Source organism: Lithobates pipiens, unplaced genomic scaffold, assembly GCF_037356315.1.
Source record: "Lithobates pipiens isolate NorthernLeopardFrog02 unplaced genomic scaffold, aLitPip1_a1.2 Scaffold_27, whole genome shotgun sequence".
Taxonomy (NCBI): domain Eukaryota; kingdom Metazoa; phylum Chordata; class Amphibia; order Anura; family Ranidae; genus Lithobates; species Lithobates pipiens.
Window position 1 is genome coordinate 7,178,160 of NW_027507788.1, and position 24,672 is coordinate 7,202,831.

Consider the following 24,672-nt stretch of genomic DNA (forward strand, 5'->3'; position numbering starts at 1 on the left):
CCATCACTGGTGCTGCCATGGCTAGCTGGGCTCCGGCGGTGGCACCAGAACACTGGGATTAGATACGCTGTATCAACATAACAGGCAGCAGAACTAGAATTTTCCCAAAAGAGAGTTCAGCAGGCCTGATATTTTCCCAGGACAGGATTGCTTTACATGTTAGCGCCATCTGGTGTGAGGAAGGAACATAACATTAAATACCAGAAGAGTCAAATGATTGCCATCTGCTGGTGGAGGGAATGACTGAAAGTCCATAAGAATTGCAAAAAATAAAAAAAATCTATGCAAACACCCAAAAGCTATCTCCTCAAAAATGTATATTTATTGAATAAAAAGGGGGGCTGAGGTCGCACTGTCCTAGCTTTCCGGGAGGGGTGCTCCGGGCTCCTCTAGGGGAGTCAGTGTTGGGGATCCATATTCTAAGGCCGCGTACACACGAGAGGATTGTCCGCCCAACTAAGTCCGTCCGACAATCCGACAGACAGTCCGTCCTACTTTCGAATGAACGGACTTGACCACACACGATGAGAAGACAGTCTGCCGAAAGCTTGCGCGATGACGTGTACGGCACGTACGACGGGACTAGAAATACGACGTCCAATACACTGCAATGCAACCTTTCGCCGTGTAAATCCTTTCTGAGCATGCGCCATACTTAGTCCGTTGAACTAGCCTACTCACGAGCGGACTGTCCGCTGAAACCAAGTTTGGACAGACTGTATTACGGAAATTCCGAAAGACTTAGTCCGCCAGACTGTCTGCTGAAAAAGTCTGCTGAAGCCCACACACGAGCGGACTGTCTGCTGAAACACGTTTCAGCGGACCAAGTCCGTCAGACAGTCCGCCCGTGTGTACGCGGCCTTAGGACAATCCGCTCGTGTGTGGGCTTCAGCGGACTTTTTCAGCGGACTTTTTCAGCGGACAGTCTGGCGGACTAAGTCTTTCGGAATTTCCGTAATATTGTCCGTCCAAACTTGGTTTCAGCGGACAGTCCGCTCGTGTGTAGGCTAGTTGGATGGACTAAGTATGGCGCATGCTCAGAAAGGATTTACACGGCCGAAGGTTGTATTGCAGTGTATTGGACGTCGTATTTCTAGTCCCGTCGTACGTGCCGTTCACGTCATCGCGCAAGCTTTCGGCGGACTGTCTGCTCATCGTGTGTGGTCAAATCCGTTCATTCGAAAGTAGGACGGACTGTCTGTCGGATTGTCGGACGGACTTAGTTGGGCAGACAATCCGCCCGTGTGTACGCGGCCTTAGGCTCGATTCACACATAGGGCATTTTTTGTGCTTTTTACATTTTGCAGATTTGCCCGACAGAATGTGTTCCATAAGAAACCATGATAAATGGGCTGTAGTGCAAATCTGCAAAATGCACTAAAATGCATATTTCAATTTTTATGGTCTAGTTTCTTGTATATACACCCTGCCCTTATAGTGGGTGGCACCTTATTTTTCCATTGATCAGTTTCCCAGTATGCTGGGGGGGGGGGTCCTCCATATCTGTTGTTCTTATCAATTAGTATGTCAGAAAGCTATATACCTGTGCGAGAAGCTCCTGATAGAAGCTGCCGAGAAGGAGAATGATCAATCTACCTATTTATCTATTATGCCTCGTTTTTTTCTTTCTTTCCTCCCTCCCTTCCCATCCTTCCCTGCTTTCCTTCCCTCCTTCCCTCCTTCCCTGCTTTCCTTCCTTCCCTGCTTTCCTTCCATTCTTCCTTCTCCCCTACTTTCCCTCCTTCCCTGCTTTCCTTCCTTCCTTCCTTCTTCCCTGCTTTCCTTCCTTCCTTCTTCCCTGCTTTCCTTCCCTCCTTCCTTCTTCCCTGCTTTCCTTCCTTCCCTGCTTTCCTTTCCTCCTTCCTTCTTCTCTGCTTTCCTTCCTTCCTTCTTCCCTGCTTTCCTTGCCCCCTTCCTTCTTCCCTGCTTTCCTTACCTCCTTCCTTATTCCCTTGCTTTCCTTCCTTCCTTCCTCCCTGCTTTCCTTCCTTCCTTCCTTCCTTATTCCTTCTTCCCTTCTGCCCTTCCTTCCATGAGATTGGAAATATAAGTGTTATGGTTACTGTGACTAGAACAGGAGGTGGAGGGAAATCTTTCAATGGGGACACGTGTTCTGGTGACAATGAACACGGTATTTCCCTTCACTTTGGTGTGATTTCCTTTTACTGCCTGCTGGGTCTCTAGAACTGGAAATGGGTCTCTTTCTTTCTTTTTCTTTCTTTCTTTCATAGTTAGTTAGGTTGAATAAAGACACCAGTCCATCCAGTTCAACCTGAGTGAGTGTCTACAATGGTCCCTTTCCCTGTACATTGCTACACCCACATCGATCCCTATCCTCAAGGAGCCCACGATCATATACTAGGGCCAATTTTGGACAGAAGTCAATTAACCTACCTGCATGTCTTTGGATTGTGGGAGGAAACCGGAGTACCCGGAGGAAACCCACGCAGGCACAGGGAGAACATGCAAACTCCAGGCAGGTAGTGTCATGGTTGGGATTCGAACCAGTGACCTTCTTACTGCTAGGTGAGAGTGCTAACCACTACACCACTGTGCCTTCCTTTCGCTATATCTATCTATCTATCTATCTATCTTTCTTTCTTTCTTTCTTCCTTCTTTGCTTTATCTATCTATTTCTTTTTCTTTCTTTCCTTCCTTCCTTTCTCTTTTGCTTTCTTTATCTATCTATCTATCTATCTATCTATCTATCTATCTATCTATCTATCTATCTATCTATCTATCTATCTATCTCTTTTCTTCTTTCTTTCTTTCTTTCTTTCTTTCTTTCTTTCCTTCCTTCCTTCCTTCCTTCCTTCCTTCCTTCCTTCCTTTCCTCCTTCCTTTCCTTCCTTCTATCTAGATTTCCTCTGAGCAGAACATTCTAGGATCTGGAGAAGGGTAGATGTGATGTTGGTCTGTTAGTTATAAATCAGCAGCCTGTCTGGTTAATGAGTGACAGGGAATCCAGTCGAAGGGTCAATTCTCACTTCCCACCACCATCGCAGACACGACGCATCCAGCGCCCTGATGTCCGACTGTCCCCCACCTTTCTCCTGTCTGGGCTGACTGCAGACTCCCCCCCTCCGGGTAAGTGACCCGTCCCTCCTTTATATGGAGGAACCAGAATCTGTTTTGGATAAAATTGTGCGTTTTGTAGTCTGCGTTGGTCTGGGGATTGATCGCGTCAAAACATGGCTGACCACTTGTCTTGGACATCACAGAGAAGGGGCTCTAGAAAGTGGTCAGGTCACATGACCAGGACCTCTTAACAAGGGGAGGTTATTATATACAATGTCACCAAATGTAACCAATTTCTCAGAGACAATTCCTGAGTCCTTGGGACTTCCTGTTTTTCGACCAGCTCTATTATTGACCAATTCCCTAGATAGCTATATGATTGTTTTCTAGGCTGTTCAATAATGACTCATCAAGTCTCGTTAAAGTGTATCTAAAATCATTTTTTTTTTTATTGTTTTGATGTAGTAGGAGTTAGGACCCATGCCAGGTTTCCTCTTACTGCCAGTGTCCTAGTGTATAGATTCCCACCCATTTCCTGTTCTAGAGACCTTACAGGAAGTAAAGGGAAATCACAGGTCTGCGAGTACCTGTGTATTATCTTGTTGAGTATTAGTGTTAGGAAGCTAGTTTTTAGGTAATTTGGATGGGGTATAATCCCCCATCCTCATTAAATGTAATAGGTACGATGCCCGGTGGGTGTGGAGAAGCGACTCGTTGTACATCTTGCGGCATGTATGCGTCCCTTGATAATCCGATCGAGGGTGAATACTGCTGTGCAAAATGTAAGCACGTTGTTTCCCTGAAAGCCCAGGTTCTGAATCTAGAGAAGCAACTGTCAGCACTGAGAAGTCCCTCCATACTAAAGGCAGGGCCGTCTTTAATATAGATTGGACCCCGGGCAAAAAATTTCTTGGGGCCCCCCCCCCATGCAATTTTGCTCTCCACGTGCTCTGAGACATACAATAAATAGCAGCTAGACTTAAAATCAGTTTACTGTATCAGATCAGGCAGCAATTGCCATTGGTTGCCAGTGGTTACAGCATATCATTGCTGCTTAATGACTGGTTGCTAGAGGTTACAGAACACATTACAGCTCACTGAATCAGATCAGGCAGCTATTGAGATTGGTTGCTAAAGGTTGCAGTGTATCATTCCCGCTCACTGACAGTTGCCAAAGGTAGAGCACACATTACGACTCACTGATTAGTTGCTAGAGGTTACAGCAAATGATTTCTGCTTGTTAATTGGTTGCTAGAGATTACTGTTAAGTAATACTGCTCACTGATTGGTTTCTAGAGGTTACAGTACATCATCTCCTCACTGCAGGGGAGCATGATACACATATGAATGCCACCTTTATTTACATATCAATGTTGCTAGCTGCCTCTATTTACTTAGTAATGCTGCCAATATTTACATATGAATGGCGGTTATTTACATGTAAACACAGGGTCTGCAGGTGAGTCATCTGTACACAACAATAAGGCAGAACTGGGCAGCATTAGTACCATCACTTCACACTGAGATATCAGGACACAGCACAGGACTAAAACTTCAAGGGACAAGGGAATTTACACTGGGATAGTTGCCAAGTATGAGGCAGCTGCTTTGGGCCCCACAGCAATGACAGGGCCCAGGGCAGCTGCCCCTTTTGCCCTTCCTTAAAGACGGCCCTGACTAAAGGAGAGCCGGGAACGTACCCATCAGGGGCCAGCACAGAGGCGGGTGGAGACAAAGAGGTGCAGGCACTAGGAAAGAGTAGATGGGTGCCAGTCAGGAAGGATAGAGGGGGAAGTGCCAGGGAGGCCGATCCAAGGCTGGAGCATCCCAATAAGTACGCTCCACTGAATGACATTCGTAAAACCAGTCAGGGACCAGCACTGCTGGAGCTGAGGGACTCTCCTAGCTGCCGGGGGGAGAACTCCTCCAGTGAGAGTGGTGGGGAAGCGACGGGAAAGGAAAGACAGATTCTGGTGGTAGGGGACTCAATTCTTAGAAGGACAGAGAGGCCAATCTGTAACAAAGACCTGAAGCGCCGAACTGTATGTTGTCTATCGGGCGCTCGGTTTCGGCACATCACAGATCTGGTGGACAGATTGCTGGGAGGGGCTGGGGAAGACCCGGCTGTCATGGTGCACGTTGGCACCAATGACAAAGTCAGAGGCAGATGGAGTGTCCTAAAGAACGATTTTAGGGACTTAGGAGCTAAATTGAGGAAAAGTACCTCCAAGGTAGTATTCTCAGGAATACTACCGGTACATCGAGCCACACCAGAAAGGCCGAGGGAGATTAGGGAAGTAAACAAGTGGCTGAGGAGCTGGTATAGTAAGGAGGGGTTTGGGTTCCTGGAGGACTGGGCTTACTTCTCAGTCGATAACCAGTACTATAGAAGGGAGGGACTGCACCTAAATGAGGAGGGTGCAGATCAGCTGGGAATGAAGATAGCCAAAATGTTAGAGGGGTTTTTAAACTAGGCGATGGGGGGGAGGGCCCAGAGGTAGAGATAGTCAGCGTGGAACATATTCCAGAGGGGGTAGTATTGGGGGCATTAGTGGTAGGTTGACCAAAGCACATAAACCCAAGGTAAGTATAGTAGCAAGTCCTAGTTGAAATCTCAGAACACCCAATAAGAGGATAATAAGCGACCGGTCTAAACTACGTGGCATGTTCACCAATGCCTGGAGCCTGGCGGACAAGACGGGTGAACTAGAGATACCGTTGTATGAGGAGGATTTGGATTTTGTGGAAATTTCAGAGACCTGGTTCAACAGCTCTCATAATTGGCTGGCAGCCATTCAAGGGTATATCTTTTATCGCAAGGATAGAGAGGGAAAAAAAAGGGGGAGGGGTATGCCTATATATCAAGAATAATGTACAAGTGAATGTGAGAGATTACATCACTAAGGGAGCTAGGGAGGAGGTGGAATCCTTATGGGTAGAGCTACAAGGGGAGGAAACTAAGGGGAAAGTAGTACTGGGAGTATGCTATAGGCCCCCTAACCTGAGGGAAGAAGGGGAGACAGGTCCCCTATCGCAATTTGGATTAGCAGCAAGGATGGGAAGTGTTATCATAATGGGGGATTTTAATTATCCAGCCATAGACTGGGCGGAGGGAACTTCGCAGTCGTCTAAGGCTCGGCAGTTCCTAAATGTCTTGCAGGACAATTTTATGGGTCAGATGGTAGACGCACCAACTAGAAATAAAGCGTTACTGGATCTACTGATTACCAACAATACAGACCTGATCACAGATGTAGAAATACGGAGCAATTTAGGTAAAAGCGATCACAGGTCAATTGGCTTCAGGGGAATACAAAGACACTGAATTTCAAAAGAGTCAACTTCCCTAAACTACGAACCTTTCTAGAAGGCATGAATTGGGATCAAATCTCAGGAAAAAAGAACACGGAGGAGAGATGGGTTTGCTTTAAGAGCATATTAAATAAGGGCATTAGCCAATGAATCCCATTGGGTAATATATTTAAAAGAGCGAACAAAAAGTCCTGGATGGCTTAACTTCAATGTAAAAATGCATATTAAAGCAAAGGGGAAGGCTTTCAAAAAATACAAGGTTGAGGGATCATCATCAGCATTCTGACTTTTTAAAGAATGCAACAAGAAATGTAAGGATGCAATAAGGACGGCTAAGATAGAACATGAAAGACACATAGCGAGGGGGAGGGCAAAAAGAAATCCCAAGAAATTTTTTTACATATGTAAATAGTAAAAAAGGGAGGACAGACCATATTGGCTCCATATAAAATGAGGAAGGACATCTGGTTACAAAGGATGGGGAGATGGTGAAGGTATTGAATTTATTCTTCTCCTCAGTCTTCATGAGGGAATCGGGGGGATTCAGTAACCAAAACTGCAGTGTTTATCCTCATAGCGCATTACAGGAAGCACCCCCATGGTTAACAGAAGACAGAATTAAAATTAGACTCGGGAAAATTAACATAAATAAATCACAGAGACCAGATGGCTTGCACCCGAGGGTACTTAGGGAACTCAGTCAAGTAATTGCCAGACCATTGTACCTAATTTTTACTGACAGTCTACTGACTGGAATGGTGCCAACTGATTGGAGAAAAGCCAATGTAGCACCAATATTTACAAAGGACCCAAAATACATCCCTGGGAATTACAGACCAGTTAGCCTAACATCAATAGTATGTAAGCTCTTGGAAGGGATGATAAGGAACTATATACAAGATTTTAGTAATGAGAACAGTATCATTAGCAGTAATCAGCCTGGATTCACAAAGAATCGTTCTTGCAAATCCAATCTATTAACCTTCTATGAGGAGGTGAGTTGCCATCTAGATAAAGGAAGGCCCGTAGACGTGGTGTATCTAGATAAAGGAAGCTCTGTAGATGTGGTGTATCTAGATAAGGGAGGCCCGTAGACGTGGTGTATCTAGATAAAGGAAGGCCCGTAGACGTGGTGTATCTGTATTTTGCAAAAGCAATTGACACAGTTTCCCATAAACCTTTACTGTACAAAATAAGGTCCGTTGGCATGGACCATAGGGGTGAGTACATGGATTGAAAACTGGCTACAAGGGTGAGTTCAGAGGGTGGTGATAAATGGGGAATACTCGGAATGGTCGGGGTGGGTAGTGGGGTCCCCCAGGGTTCTGTGCTGGGACCAATCCGATTTAATTTTTTCATAAACGACCTGGAGGATGGGGATGGGGTAAACAGTTCAATCTCTGTATTTGCGGACGATACTAAGCTAAGCAGGGCAATAACTTCTCCGCAGGATGTGGAAACCTTGCAAGAAGATCTGAACAAATTAATGGGGTGGACAACTACATGACCAAGGAGGTTCAATGTAGAAAAATGTAAAATAATGCATTTGGGTGGCAAAAATATGAATGCAATCTATAGACTGGGGGGAGAACCTCTGGGGGGATTTAGGATGGAGAAGGACATGGGGGTCCTAGTAGATGATAGGCTCAGCAATGGCATGCAATGCCAAGCTGCTGCTAACAAAGAAAACAGAATATTGGCATTAAAGTGGAGGTCCACCCTAAAGTGGACCTTCCGCTCATCGGAACCCTCCCCCCCTCCAGCGCCACAATTGGCACCTTTCAGGGGGGAGGGGGGGTGCAGATACCTGTACAGTACAGGTATCTGCACCCACTTCCGGGATAGCTCTCTGCGGAAAGGGGCGTAGATTACACCCCTTTCCGCAAGTGCCCGCCCCTTTCTGCAAGTGCCCCGCTGCCTGCTGGGAAACACACAGATCCCAGAGGCAGCGGGGACCGTCCTTATTGCGCAGCGCGACTCGCGCATGCGCAGTAGGGAACCGGGAAATGAAGCCGAAAGGCTCCATTTCCTGATTCCCATACCCAAGATGGCGGCGACAGCACCCGAGAGACGATCTAGAGATCGGCTTCAGGTGCCGACATCGCGGGCGCGCTGGACAGGTAAGTGTCACTATTTTAAAAGTCAGCAGCTGCAGTATTTGTAGCTGCTGGCTTTTAAAAAAAAAAAAAAAACGTGGACTCCCGGCGGACTCCCGCTTTAAAAAGGGATCGACTCCAGAGATAAAACGATAATTCTCCATCTCTACAAGACTCTGGTCCGGCCGCACCTGGAGTATACTGTCCAGTTCTGGGCACCAATCCTCAGGAAGGATGTCCTGGAAATGGAGCGACTACAAAGAAGGGCAACAAAGCTAATAAAGGGTCTGGAGGATATTAGTTATGAGGAAAGGTTGTGAGCTCTGAACTTATTCTCTCTGGAGAAGAGACGCCTGAGAGGGGATGTGATTTCATTATATAAATACCGGACTGATGACTCCATAATAGGGATAAAACTTTTTCGCAGAAGGGACTTTAACAAGACTCGTGGCCACTCATTAAAATTAGAAGAAAAGAGGTTTAACCTTAAACTATGTAGAGGGTTCTTTACTGTAAGAGAGGCAAGGATGTGGAATTCCCTTCCACAGGCGGTGGTCTCAGCGGGGGGCATCAATAGTTTCAATAAACTATTAGATAAGCGCCTGAACAACCACAACATACAGGGATATACAATGTAATACTGACATATAATCACACAGATAGGTTGGACTTGATGGACTTGTGTCTTTTTTCGACCTCACCTACTACCATTTTAGCTGTCAACACAATAACCATAACACTTGTTGAAGGATGGGAAGTAGAAAGGAAGGAAGGAAATAGAAGGAAGGAAGGAAGGAAGGGAGGGATAAAGAAAGAGAAGAAGAGAGGAAGGAAGGAAGGCAGGGAAAAGGGAATGAAACAAGGAAGAAAGAGAGGGAGAAGGAAGGAAAGAAAGAAAGAAAAAAGAAAGGAAGGGAGGGAGGAAGGAAGGAAGTGAGAGAAAGAAAGGAAGGAAGGAAGGGTAGAAGAGAGTAAGGAAGAATGGAAGGAAGGAAAGAAAGAGAAGAAGGGAGGAAGAAAGACAAGAAGGAAGGGAGGCAGAAAGAAAGAAAGAAAGAAAGAAAGAAAGAAAGAAAGAAAGAAAAAGAGAGAAAGAAAGAAAGAGAAAGAAAGAAAGAAAGAAAGAAAGAAAGAAAGAAAGAAAGAAAGAAAGAAAGAAAGAAAGAAAGAAAGAAAGAAAGAAAGAAAGAAAGAAAGGAAAGAAGAAAGGATTTTAGGAAGGTAGTGAGAAAGAACGAAAAGAAGGAAGGATGGAAGGAAGGAAGGGAGGGAGGGAGGGAGGGAGAAAGGAAGTAAGGGAGGAAGAAAGAAAGAAAGGGAAGGGAGAAACGGAAGGAAGGGAGGGACAAAGAAAGGGAAGAAGGGAGGAAGGAAGGGAAGGAAGAAAGAAAGAAAAAAAGAAAGAAAGAAAGAAAGCTAGAAGGGAAGATGAAAGGATAGAAGGGAAGGAAGTGAGAAAGGAATGAAAAGAAGGAAGGAAGGAAGGCAGGGAAGATGGGAAAAGGGAAGGAAACAAGGAAGGAAGGGAAGGAGAAAGGAAGGAAAGAAAGAAAGAAAGAAATAAAGAAAGAAAGAAAGAAAGAAAGAAAGAAAGAAAGAAAGAAAGAAAGAAAGAAAAAAAGAACGAAAGAAAGAAAGAAAAAGGAAAGAAAAAAGGATTTTAGGAAGGTAGTGAGAAAGTAAGGAAAAGAAGTATGGAAGGAAGGCGGGGAAGAAGGGAGAATGGAAGGAAACAAGGAAGAAAGGAAAGGAAAAATGAATACAAGAAAGAGAAGAAGGTAGGAAGGAAGGGAGAGAAAAAGAAAGAAAGTTAGGGAGAAAGGAAGAAAGAAAAAAAGAAGGAAGGAGCTGGAGTCCCAGTATTGATATATTGATGAATATGTATTGATTTTGTATTGTCGGTATCATCCAATAGTATGATGGTAGTGAGACTATGAACTTTTCAGTTTCTACACCTCAAAGGATTTTCATGATCACATTGGTTTGCGATGAATGAGGCCGCGTACACACGGGCGGATTGTCTGCCCAACTAAGTTCGGCAGACAATCCGACAGACAGTCCGTTCAAAATTAGCATGAACGGACTTGACCACACACGATGAGCAGACAGTCCGCTGAAAGCGTGCGTGATGACGTGTACAGCACGTACGACGGGACTAGAAAAACGACGTCCTATACACTGCAATGCAACCTTCGGCCATGTAAACCCTTTCTGAGCATGCGCCATACTTAGTCCGTCCAACTTGCCTACACACGAGCGGACTGTCCGCTGAAACCAAGTTTGGATGGACAAAACCAAGTTTGAACGGACTGTCTTACAGTAATTTCCGTAAAACTTTGTTCGTCAGATTGTCCGCTGAAAAAGTCCGCTGAAGCCCACACACGAGCGGATTGTCCGCTGAAACACGGTTCAGCGGACTAAGTTGGACAGACAATCCGCCCGTGTGTACGCGGCCTGAGTCTGAAATTGAAGCTCTAACCTGTAATATTTAAGTCCAGAGATAAGTTTATTTAAAGGCCAATTGTATACCAAATCCAGTGCGCTAAACTTCACTCCCTTCATCAGGGCCGGAATGTAACATGACAAATAAAAAGTAACACAAACACATGCAAAATTAGAGTAGCGCAAGCATATCTAACAAACAAAATCTGTGCCAGTCCCAACAACTAGGATGATTCAATCTTCAATAGATGTGATGACAAACAACACATACTGTGGCCAAAAAAAAACCTTGTCACCTCCTTGTAAGACCACATAGAGAGGTCACGAATCGCTTGTGGCACGCTCTTTAAAAAACAGAAGTTCGCTCCATTTTAACTTCATCACTTGTTCCAGCGTCACACTAATCCAGGATATATAATCTCAAGAGCTCTTACTTTGTATCAATTTCGGGTCACCACCACCTTTCCTTCCAAGATGGCTTCATGTGATCTGTACTGGTCTCTGGGATATCTGAGAATCGGAGGAGAAAGAATTAGTGTGACGCTGGAACAAGTGATGAAGTTAAAATGGAGATACCAAAAAAAATATAAAAAAACTGAGCTACCTTCTGATTTTTGAAGGGAGGGGCACAAGCAGGTTTTGATGTGGTCTTGCAAGGAGGTGAGCGGGTTTTCTGCCCACAGGGTGCAGGCACATCCGGTGGCGGTCTTGTTTGTCATCGCTTCTATTGAAGATTGAATCGCACAAGTTGTTGGGACTGGCACAGATTTTGTTTGTCATATATGGTTGGGCTACACTCATTTTGCACGTGTGTTTATATGAGGGAGGTGTTGTGGAATTGAAGTGTTATGCCCCGTACACACGAGCGGACTTTTCAACATCCAAAGTCTGACGGAACGATTCCGTCAGACTATTCGATCGTGTGTGGGGCTGCAACGGACTTTTGATTCGCCAAAGTCTGACGGACTTTAGAATATGGAACATGCTTCAAATTTTTCCGACGGAACTCCGCGGACCCGGTCCCTCCAAAAAATTTGCTCGTGTGTATGCTATTCCGACGGACTAAAACCGACGCTAGGGCAGCTATTGGCTACTGGCTATGAACTTCCTTATTCGAATCCAGTCGTACGTCATCACGTTCGAATCCGTCGGAGTTTGGTGTGATTGTGTGTGGCCAAGTCCGCTCAGTCGGAAAGTCCGTCAGAATTCTGCCAGAACTCCGTCAGAACTCCGTCGAAAGTCTGTCGGACATAAGTCTGGTCGTGTGCACGCGGCTTTAGCCCTTGTACACACGGGTCGGACATTCCGACAACCAAATCCGTTGCATTTTGTCCAACGGATTTTGTCCGAAACTGTTGCATACACACGGTCGGACGAAGTTGTCGGAAAATCTGACGTGATGACGTTATTTCGTTACGACGGGACTACATTCAGGCTAGTAGCCAATCGCTTTGGTGTAGGAATTTGATCTGAGCATGCGTGGCACTTTGTCCGATCGGAATTCTCTACACATGATCGGAGTCAGAGGCGGCTCTCTAATTAGGCAAATAAGGCGGTCGCCTAAGGCCTCGCACTCACAGGGGCCTTCTGACAGCCTAATTGAAGAGCCGCCTCTGCTGACAACAATGCCGCTGCGGCATTAAGCTCAGACCGGCAACGGTTTAACATTGCCTGTGAGATAGAGAGCACAGACACCAGCACTGAGATAGAGAGCACTGACACCAGCACCAAGAGCACTGACACCAGCACTTTAAAGCTCTTAATATATGTAATTTGTACAGTTCATTTTTTTATCGCTTGAATTATTTTTCCCATTATGGGCAGGGGTGGGGCCTCATGTATAGGTTTTGCCTTAGGCCTCAAAAAGTCTAGAGCCGCCTCTGATCGGAGTATGTCCGATCGGAGCATTTTGTCTGAAAATTTTACCAACAAGTTGGAAAACTTGGTTCGTCGGATATTCCGACGGAAACAGTCCGATGCATACCACACACAGTCGGATTATCCGACAAAACGGTCCAATCGGACACATTCCGACGGAATCTCCGACCGTGCGTACAAGGGCTTTGAGCAGCAACTAAAATGATTCAGAATAGTAATAACGTATCACATATTGGAGGTATAGTGTTGTTTTGGAGTGGGTTGCGGAGATTGCACTTCAATTTATTTATTTTTCGTTTTTTGTTTAAAAAAAATAAAATAAAATTTAAGCTAAAAAGTAAAAAAAAAAAAACATTTTTAAGCTAAAAAGTAATGCTAAATATCTACTGTACGTATATTGATGTAAAAACAATTGAGGCACCAAACATTGATGCGTACAATGGCTACATATCGTAATTTTTTTTATCGTTCATGTTACATTCCTGCCCTGATGCAGGGGGGAGGGGTTTAAGACCCGAAACGTGTTAGTTTTTGCAAGCAATTTGCCTTTGAAATAAATTTATATCTGAACTTGAATATTACAATGTGGAGCTTCAATTTTAGACTCAACAAAAACCTGGCAGAGGAGCAAACCTCCGAAACACACCTGATTATGAAGTGGTCCCACCATCGCTGCTGGGATTTTTGCGTTACTTCTGTCACGGTGTGTAACAGAAACGCACATTTAGTAACCAGAATTATTACATAGACCCCTTTTCTGCTGCTGGCCCTTTAAGTAGGCGGCTTCCTGATCAGGTGATTGGCTGTCACATGATTGTGAGATCCGTCCCACAGTGAGCGCCCACAGTTGGGGCAGTTTGTGTGTAGTGAGCGCGCTCTCAACCCAGATCCGTGGCTCTCCATAGACGCATACGTGTGGCGGCTGGGCGTTAAGACTCATCCACCCTTCCTATGCACATACAGTATCTCACAAAAGTGAGTACACCCCTGAAACATCCCCCGCACTATTGGAAATGAATAAATGAGGGGAAGAGGGGACCAGCAGCACTGCAATGGGGGGTGCATCATGGGGGGGGGGGGGAGCCTGGGCAATAGAGGGAATAAGAACAGCACAGAGTGATTAGGTGTGCCCAGGCATGCACACCTGGCACACCCACCTGTGTAAGAGAGAAGGGGAATGAGATATACAGTATCTCACAAAAGTAAGTACACCCCCTCACATTTTTGTAAATCTTTTCTCCTCTCTTTTCTTGTGACAACACTGAAGAAATGACACTTGTCTACAATGTAAAGTAGTGAGTGTACAGCTTGTATAACAGTGTAAATTTCCTGTCCCCTCAAAATAACTCAACACACAGCCATTAATGTCTAAACCGCTGGCAACAAAAGTCAGTACACCCCTAAGTGAAAATGTCCAAATTGGGCCTAATTAGCCATTTCCCCTCCCCCCCGGTGTCATGTGACTCGTTAGTGTTACAAGGTCTCAGGTGTGAATGGGGAGCAGGTGTGTTAAATTTGGTGTTATCGCTCTCACTCTCTCATACTGGTCACTGGAAGCACAACATGGCACCTCATGGCAAAGAACTCTCTGAGGATCTGAAAAAAAGAATTGTTGCTCTACATAAAGATGGCCTAGGCTATAAGAAGATTGCCGAGACCCTGAAACTGAGCTGCAGCACGGTGGCCAAGACCATACAGCGGTATAACAGGACAGTTTCCACTCAGAACAGGCCTCGCCATGGTCCACCAAAGAAGTTGAGGTCACGTGCTCAGCATCATATCCAGAGGTTGTCTTTGGGGAATAGACGTATGAGTGCTGCCAGCATTGCTGCAGAGGTTGTAGGGGTGGGGGGGGGTCAGCCTGTCAGTGCTCAACACCCCTACCTCCTACTGTAGCTGAGACTACAGCGATAGGAACCTGGGGAATCTCTGTCCTCAGTCCCCTTCTCTGCAATTTCGCCAAAGCCCCTTAATGCTGCTCCTAAAAAACAAAAAATAAAATTATATTGCCCCACTGACACCGTCCACTGCTCTATTTACACTGTCCCCTGACCTACTGACACCGTCCACTGCCCTACTGACACCATCCACTGCTCTACTGACACCATCCACTGCTCTACTGACACCGTCCACTGCCCTACTGACACCATCCACTGCTCTACTGACACCGTCCTCTGACCTACTGACACCGTCCTCTGCTCTACTGACACCATCCACTGCTCTACTGACACCGTCCTCTGACCTACTGACACCGTCCACTGCTCTACTGACACCATCCACTGCCCTACTGACACCATCCTCTGACCTACTGACACCCTCCACTGCTCTACTGACACCATCCTCTGACCTACTGACACCCTCCACTGCCCTACTGACACCATCCACTGCTCTACTGACACCGTCCACTGCCCTACTGACACCATCCTCTGCTCTACTGACACCGTCCACTGCTCTACTGACACCATCCTCTGCCCTACTGACACCATCCACTGCTCTACTGACACTGTCCTCTGCCCTACTGACACCGCCCACTGCCCTACTGACGCCATCCACTGCCCTACTGACACCGTCCACTACTCTACTGACACCGTCCACTGCTCTACTGACACCGTCCACTGCTCTACTGACACCGTCCTCTGCTCTACTGACACCGTCCACTGCTCTACTGACACCATCCTCTGCCATACTGACACCATCCACTGCTCTACTGACACCATCCTCTGCTCTACTGACACCGTCCACTGCTCTACTGACACCATCCTCTGCCCTACTGACACCATCCACTGCTCTACTGACACCGTCCTCTGCCCTACTGACACCGCCCACTGCCCTACTGACGCCATCCACTGCCCTACTGACACCGTCCACTACTCTACTGACACCGTCCTCTGCTCTACTGACACCGTCCACTGCTCTACTGACACCGTCCACTGCTCTACTGACACCGTCCACTGCTCTACTGACACCGTCCTCTGCTCCACTGACACCGTCCTCTGCTCTACTGACATCAATCATCCACTGACCTACTGACACCTTTCTCTGCTCTACTGACACTGTCCTCTGCCCTACTGTGCACGTGTGTTTGAGCTTCCTTTGATGGAGTGGCAACAATGCTGCACTGCTCCTGAATTCAGAGCAGGGTTGTCACTCTTGTGTAGGCTGTGACTGCTACAGTGGGAGGAGGAGACATCACAGGGGGCATGGCTTTCAGCTTTGTCATTGCTAACTCATAAGGCCTGTAGCTCCCCAATCAGACCTCCCCTAGCCCTGCCCCCTGCTTTCTGGATTGGCAGAACTAATTGTGCTGGTGAAAACCCTCCCACTAGGAGCTGCAGTATCTGGAAGGGGAAGTGTGTGAGACATAATGATGGACAATAAATCTCACTCCATCGCTGGATTTGAGACCACACAGGAGCCTTCGGATATAAATTAAGGGTCATCAGAAAAATAACTTCGAAAGGATGAACTTGCCATTTGACTCCAAAAGAAGTTTTGAAAAAGGCAGTATATGACTAATACCAGAAGACTTAGCCAATAGCTAAAATATCACTTTAGGGTGGACTGACGCTTTAAATCCTCCCTCCCCCTTCCCATCAGTCTCCTCTCCTGGACTGAAACAGCTTCCTCTGATTTTGCCGCACACTGTGAGCTTCTCACAATGTGTATTAGAAGCTGCAAAAAGTCAGATAGAGCCCCGCCCCTTTCATTTATTGTATTTCCTTTATTTTTGTGGAGGCTTACCTGTGGGTGTTATCATGCAAGTACAGCCCACCCAGGGCTGTCTTTAAGGGAGGGCAAAAGGGACAGCTGCCCTGGGCCCCCGTCATTGTTGTGGGGCCCAAAGCAGCTGCCTCACACTTGCCAATCTGGTTAAAATGGTCCTGGTCCTGGTTTAAATTCCCTCGTCCCTTGAGGTTTTAGCCCCGTGCTGTATCCCAATATCTCAGTGTGAAGTGCTGCTACTAATGCTGCCCAGCTCTGCCCTATTGTGGTGTACAGATGGCTCACCTGCAGGCCCCGTGTTTACATGTAAATTACCGGAATTCATATGTAAATAGTGTCTGCCGGCGGCATTGATATGTATATCGTGCCCCCCTGAGGTCATATGCACAGTAATCTCTAGCAACCATTCAACAAGCAGAAATCATGTGCTGTACCTCTAGCAACTAATCAGTGAGCCGTAATGTGTGCTCTACCTTTGGCAACCAGTCAGTGAGCGGTAATGATACACTGTAACCTTTAGCAACCAATCTCAATAGCTGCCTGATCTGATTCAGTAAACTGAATTTGAGTCTAGCTGCTGTTTATTGTATGTCTCAGAGCAGGTGGAGAGCAAAACTGCATGGGGGGGGGGGGGGGGGAGGCAAGAAAAGTTTTGCCCAGGGTCCAATCAATATTAAAGACGGCCCTGATCCTATCTAGTAATGCTAGCTGCACTCACCCATCAAGACATTTTTATATTTTCATAACTCCTGTCAAGGGCCAATCATCAGCTTGCTTCAAGGCCCGAGGGGCCCTGAGAGGAGTACCAAAGGGGAACTGCAGTTGACTCACATCATTTGTAATGAAAACATCTTTTGCCATTCGGAAGCTTCCCTCCAACCACTTTGCATATTATTTTATACTGTATCTACTCACGGGCCACTTTATTAGGGACACCTGTACAATTGCTCGGTAACACAAATTGCTAATCAGCCAATCACATGGCAGCCACTCGATGCATTTAGTCATCTAGATGTGGTGAAGACAGCTTGTTGAATTTCAAACCGAGCATCAGAATGGAGAAGAAAGGGGATTGAAGTGACTGTGAACGTGGCGTGGTTGTTGGTGGCAGACGGGCCGGTCTGAGTATTTCTGAGATTTTCACACACAACCATCTCTCAGGGTTACAGAGAATGGTGGGAGAAAAAGAGAAAATGTCCAGTGAGCGGCAGTTGTGTGGAGGAAAATGCCTTGTTGAGGTCAGAGGAGAATGGGCAGACTGGTTCCTGATGATAGAAAGGCAACAGTAACTCAAATAGCCACTCGTTACACCCAAGGTATGCAGAATACCATCTCTGAACGCATAACACATCCAACCTTGAAGCAGGTGGGCTACAGCAGCAGAAGACCACACCGAGTGCCACTCCTTTCGGCTAAGAACAGGAAACTGAGGCTACAATTGGCACAGGATCACCAAAATTGGACAATAGAAGATTGGAAAAACGTTTCCTGGTCTGATGAGTCTGGATTTCAGCTCCGATATGGGTGGGGTCAGAATTTGGCGCGTTGGATCCATCCTGCCTTGTGTCACCGGTTCAGGCTGGTGGTGGTGGGGGTGTAATGGTGTGGGGGGGGGGAGATTTTCTTGGCACACTTTGGGTCTCTTAGTACCAACTGATCATGGTTTAATCACCACGGCCTACCTGAGTATTGTTGCTGACCATGTCCATCCCTTTATGACTACAGTGTCCCCATCTTCTGATGGCTCCTCCCAGCAGGATAATGCCCCATGTCACAAAGCTCCAATCATCTCACCACTGGAGAATGAGGTCCCTGTCCTCCAATGGCCTCCACACTCACCACATCTCATCCAATAGAGCACCTTTGGGATGTGGTGGAATGGATGTGCAGCCGACAAATCTGCAGCAACCACGTGATGTTATCATGTCAATATGGAGGAAAATCTCTGAGGAACGTTTCCAACGCCCTGTTGAGTCATTGTGGACAAGCACGGTTCTTTTCGCGTGAAACGCGTCAACCGATCATCATTGCAATTTTGTCTGGCTTTTGTCTACAGCATCTTTTGGATCCAAGTGTGCGATCAATCTTTTCTTCCCTTCTTGTTGAATCTATGCCACGAGGAATGAAGGCAAAGGGAGGGGGTCCAACTCAGGACAAGCAAGGGGGACCTAATGAAGTGGCCGGTGTGTGTAGATACAGTATATCCGCATACATTTTCTAAATAAAAGTCACTGCCCTCTGGTGGAGAAAGATGATAATGCATAAAAAGGGGGCTTGCCTCTAACTTTGGTGAGAATTCCACTCACTTCCTGTTGTGTTCGCAAGACAGGAAGTGACGTCTCCTGATTGGTGTTATACGCTATCCAAATCTTTTTTTTTTTTTTTTTAAAGTGGCTTCAGATCGACTTTTATGATGACGACCATTAGAACCATTGCAGCATAGCCAATACTAAACATGGCCGGTATCTCTACCACCAGATCAAGAGGGACTAAAGGTATACATTTTATTTCCTGCGATCTTTTATTATTTCAGTATAAAGGGATGATAGGTTTATGACAATAAGCATATACACTATATAGACTATTTAGGTGTATTTGGTCTCTGGTTGGAACATTTTATTCCTTGTAGGCTTGTACAATGCCCAGGTATTAATATTAAAATATTATCTCCCATAGGTAAGATCGGGTTCAGTAACATTAAAGAAAAAAAGAACGCCATCTCCTTTATCCTTCCTACTTTCATGAATTACTTCCTACTTTCTTTCTACTATAAATTATATACTATCATAAAAGTATTCAAATATACGGTATTTTATCCCATATACAGAAGACACCACAAGGCCACAATATTTTTGAACCAGGAGAGCCAAACTAAGTTCATGAGTCCAGAAGTATTTTTATTGATTCCATAGTGCATAAAAGCATAAACAGAAGGCATCCGACGCATTTAGGGGGCCAAAAAAACCCTCTTCATCAGGGCTGCAGAAAAATTGATAACTGTTAAAGCCCTGATGAAGGGGGGATCGTTTGACCCTGAAAATGTGTTGGCTGCCTTCTGGCTTTTCTTTTGTCTACTATGAAATTATAACATGCTTCTGGACTCCCAAATGTTTGTTTGACTCTCCTTCTGGTTCAGTTACGTTTAGACTCCTCAATTTGGATGACCTTTGTCCCTATCTCTGTCTCTGGGATCCTCCTCCCACTTTGTGGAGAGCTGCCAAACCCAAAGGCCAAACCCGAAGCCACTGGGCTCAAACCAAGGACCCCTTTAACCAAAGCCCAAAACTCTTTGTTTTAGAGTCCCCCCCACACACACACACACCCCTTGTTGAGAGCTGCCAAACCCGAATGCCAAACCCATTGGGCTCAACCAAGAACCCCTTTATCTATTAAGATGAGGTTCCTTCTCCATCATCTTGTGGAGTCATGGACTATATGGCCAGCAGAAGCAGACCATCACACTTGAATGAGCTTGTTGGACATTCCATTCCAAAACCATGGCCACTCTTTTATAGTTCCCCCCTCCTTATTTTTTTCTGTGGAGAGCTGCCAATTCCAAATGCCAAACTCGAAGACTTTGGGCTCAACCAAGGACCCTTTTATCTATTAAGCTGAGGATCCTTCTCCAGGGTTTTGTTCCCACCTTTCATTAGACTATATGGTCATCTGACCATCACACCTACTGTACATGAGCTTATTGGACATTCCATGCCAAAACCATTGCCATTTTTTTTTATTCCCGCCCCCGCCCCCCCCCCCCCCCTTGTGCAGAACCGCCAAACCCAAACCCATTGGGCTTAACCAAGGACTTCTTTATCTACAAAGCTGAGGATCCTTCCCCAGCATCTTGTTCCCACCTTTCTTTGGACTATATTGCCAGCAGACCATCACACCTACATGATCTTGTGGGACATTCCAAAACCATGGCCATTGTTTTAGAGTCCCCCCCACACCCAGACACACCCTTGTTGAGAGCTACCAAACCCAAACTCATTGGGCTTAACCAAGGGCCCCTTTATCTACAAAGCTGAGGATCCTTCTCCAACATCTTGTTTCCACCTTAATTTGGACTGTATGTCCAGCAGACAATCACACCCGCATGAGCTTGTTGGACATTCCATTCCAAAACCATGGCCTTTGTTTTAGAATCCCCCCTTCCCCTTCCCCCTTGTGGAAAGCTGCCAAACCCAAACCTATTGGGCTCAACAAAAGACCCCTTTATCTACTAAGCTGAGGATTATTCTCCAGCATCTTGTTCCCACCTTTCTTCGAACTATATGGCCATCAGACTATCACACCTGCGTGAGCTTACTGGACATTACATTCCAAAACCATGCCATTTTTTTTAGATCCTTCCCCCCTTTGTGGAGAACTGCCAAACCCAAAAGCCAAACTCTTTGGCTTCTGCCAAAGACCCCTCTATCGACTAACCTGAGAATTCTTCTCCAGCATCTTGTTCCCACCTATGTTTGGACTATATGGCCAGCAGACCATCACACCTACATGACCTTGTTGGACATTCCATTCCAAAATCATGGTCATTGTTTTAGAGTCCCCCCCACCCCACCCATATATAGAGCTGCCAAACCCAAATTAATTGAGCTTAGCCAAGGATCCCTTTATCTGCTAAGCTTAGGATTCTTCTCCAGCATTTTGTTCTCACCTTTCTGTGGACTTTATGGCAAGCAGACCATCACACCTATGTGAGCTTGTTGGACATTCCGTTTCAAAACTATGGCCATTGCCCCCCATCCCCATTCCCCACCCTTGTGGAGAGCTGCCAAATCCAAATCCAAACCCAAACCCATTCAACTCAACAAAGGACTCCTCTATCTACTAAGTATCTTTCTCCAGCATCTACTGAGGATCCTTCGCCTGTTCCAAAATAATGGCCATTATTATAGAGTTGCTCCTGCCCCCTTCCCCTTTTTTTAACAGCCTCCTGTCAGAAACCATGAATCAGACCGAGACAGAAGTACAATTAAATGACACTTGCTTATTAAATAAAAATAAAAAGGTAAATAGAGAAAGCATAGTCAAAGCATAGCCAGAGTCCAGTAACCGGATCGAGTAGTCAGCCAGGGTTCAATAACCAGATCGGGTAATCAGCCAGGCCAGAAGTCAGGGATCCAAGTGGAGGAACAGCAAGCAGGTTAAGGAGCCAGAAGGGATATCAGCAAGCCAGTCTTTGAACAGGTACGCAGGAGATGGTTTCTTGTGATGTGACCAGGGCGAAGGCAGAGATGAAGTGAGCTGGACAGCTTTAAGTAGGCAGGTCAGATGAGCAGGATCAGGAACAGCTGGGTAACTGTGGAGAGAGATAAGAGCTGGCAATCAGCCAAAAGCTGAGCAGCCAGCTCAGAGAAGGAAGGGCTACGCCAGCCCTGACACCTCCACTCTTCTGGGAAGGCTTTCCCGAAGCAAGATTTTGAGGAAATTTGTGTCCATTTAGGAGGTCATGACCTGGCTTGCAATCAGTGTTCCAATTCCATAGGTGTTCAGTTGAATTGAAGTCAGGGCTCTGTGCACGAAAGTCCTCCACCCCCAAACTGGTGAAACCATGTCTTAAAGGAGCTGGCTTTGTACACAGTAGAAGAAAGGGGGCTCCCTCAAACTGTTTTCGTGAGCTTGGGGACACACATGTCTTTGTATGCTGTAGCATTAACAGACAGTACCCTTCATTGGAAACACCTAAACTCCATCATTTGGAGGGAAATCCACATAATGTGTGCCATACACTGTAAGTACGCAGTGTGGCTGGGAGTTGGGTTGTTGTGTGGTGTTGGCGGTGGGGAAGGTGCAGTAAGTTTTGGCTATTTGAGCTGAGTTGGCGTTTTTTTTTTTGGTCTACAATTTCCCAACTCAAAAACACGAGTGTATTTACACTACCTGCATATTTTTAGCACCGATATGTATACCACATGCCACAGTTCTGTGCATATTTATCACGTGCAAAAAAATCCATGTATTCTAGTGGTGAAAATATGAAATCAATGCCCCCCTGGATGTAGAAGGCTGGTGGTCTGGGATGCTTTCATGTCCTGACTGCCCTCTGATACCAGTAAGGCTCAGCTTGGGTAGTCCATTCTGTTTATTTTAGTAGTTGGGGGGGGGGGGTGGCAGGAGATAAGTACCCCTATAAAGATGGGAGAAGGAAACAAGTGTTGCTATGAACACCCCCTCACCGCCTGGAGCTGGACCAGGCACATAGGGCCTAGGAACCCCCAGAAAAGATGGCTCCCTGAGAGATGTCATCGTTAAGCCACACTTTTACCCCATAAAAGAAGAGGTCATGAGACAATCACGCATTAAGTCGAAAGTGATGTGCCAGGGGCACCAAATACAAATCTTTGCAGACCTCTCCCCCTCCACCATCCAAAAAACGGAGAACTCTCAAACCACTCCTAACAGTCCTCACGCAACAGGACATATATCGCTGGGCCTTCCCATTTGCAGTGAAATTCTCAATCCAGGGTAAGGCACGCTCCTTCTCAAGCTTACCGGATGGCGAGAAACTCTTCCTACACCTCAAGCTAATATCTCAGGAAGCGTCCATGGACTTCTCCATGGCATCAGCTGGATCCTCCAAGCGACCCCCTTCAGCAAGTCCAGTCTCTGCTCTCTGGAACAAAGCGAGGATCAAGAAATACAAGGATAGTAGACCTCTATAAGATGGCAGACCGTGTCTATCACCACCCCGCCCTCGCTAGGGCACTCTTTAGTGGTACAGCAGTCCCGTTTGTTGATGAAGCTATATACGCTCCTAACCCAAGTTGCCGAATTGTTGGCCCCCCGTTGCTTAATCTCCAAGTTCTTCAGCAGTCCTTGTTCACAAGTAACCCAAAGGACAAGGCGGAGAGACTCTCTTTTCTGCTCCCCTACCTGTCCCGTTTTCACTTTTAGTCATGATGTTCTTTTCGGGGATCGGGGCCCTAATCTGTAGAGGTCTCACCCTCCCTGAAGGACATTCACAGGGAACCCCGGAAATTGAGGTCCACGCTAACTAATGGACCAATGGCATGACCAGATCCGGGGGTCCCCAACAGACAACCAAAGGGCCTCAAGCTCACTCTTATATCCTCAGGGGCTCCCCCCCTATTTGCGGGGAGGGAGAGACACCCGAAGGAGAACCTGGGGGCTAATCCCCCATAGAAGCTCTTCAGGTTACATTATCTGCATTTTTTTCTACCCAATGTTTATTAGATAAGTTACTATTAGCTGGGTTTTTCAAATGCTATGGTTACACACTGACACAAGGGTCCGGGGTGACCCCCTACCTTCACCCTAGAATATCTACTATGGGTCCCCCCCAGGGAACGACCCCCAGTACTCTCTCCTATCCTCTCGCAATCCCTGATTCTATGGGACAGGATGAGAACTGAGACCTCGCTGACCTCGGAAAGTCTAGCCCATATCTTTAACAACCCAGACTTCATCCCTGGCCAAGATATCAAAGCTTTTACATGGTGGTTGGATAAGGGGTTGTATCAAATCGGACACTTTTTCAATTCCTCTGGACCAATTTCCCTGAAATTCTGTGTGTACCAGCTGGAGATCCCGACCCTAAAACACTACTGATTTCATCAGAAACAACATTTTTTTCACAAAATCTGGAAGGGGAAACCTGCCCCACCCAGATTCACACCCTATGAAATATGGTGTGGACAGACCACAGGACAGAGGGGTGGAAAACGGCCTACAAATACACTGGGACATGGAGAAGTGGCAGGCATCCTTTTCTAGAGCCTTTAAGGGAATAAGGAATATATCCCTAATAGAATCGAGTCTCAAGGTAATGACCAGATGGTACCTCACCCCTGCCAAATTGGCTGCCATGTATCCCACAGCAAACTCTCCGTGCTTCAGTCAACTTATAGGCTCAACGACCCATATCTGGTGAGAATGTCCCAGAATAAGGTCATTATGGAAGAGGATGTTTGCTCTGATCCAGGACCTCCAGGTCCCAAGAACCCCTGCCAATGCCCTCCTCAACGCAAACCTCCCCAAGACCTCCAAAACCAACCACAAATTAATCCACTTTATTTTACTAGGTGCCAAGCTTACAATAGCCAAAGCATGCAAGCAACCCAGGGTCTCCTTCCGAGCTGCCAAACTTAAAATATGGTGGATTATGTCCCAGGAGAAATTGAACAGCATCTTACTAGATACCACAGTTCAGTTTGAATCGATCTGGGAAACCCTG

General features: G+C 46.3%; 1 protein-coding gene across 1 annotated transcript in view; it reads left to right on the forward strand.

The window, feature by feature from the left end:
• The first annotated feature begins 2,938 nt into the window (after positions 1–2,938).
• LOC143933347 (serine protease hepsin-like) overlaps positions 2,939–24,672 on the forward strand; it is a 50,187-nt gene continuing 28,453 nt past the window's right edge. The window contains 1 exon segment of the mRNA XM_077456212.1: positions 2,939–3,087. The gene's annotated coding sequence lies outside the window, so the exon portion shown is untranslated.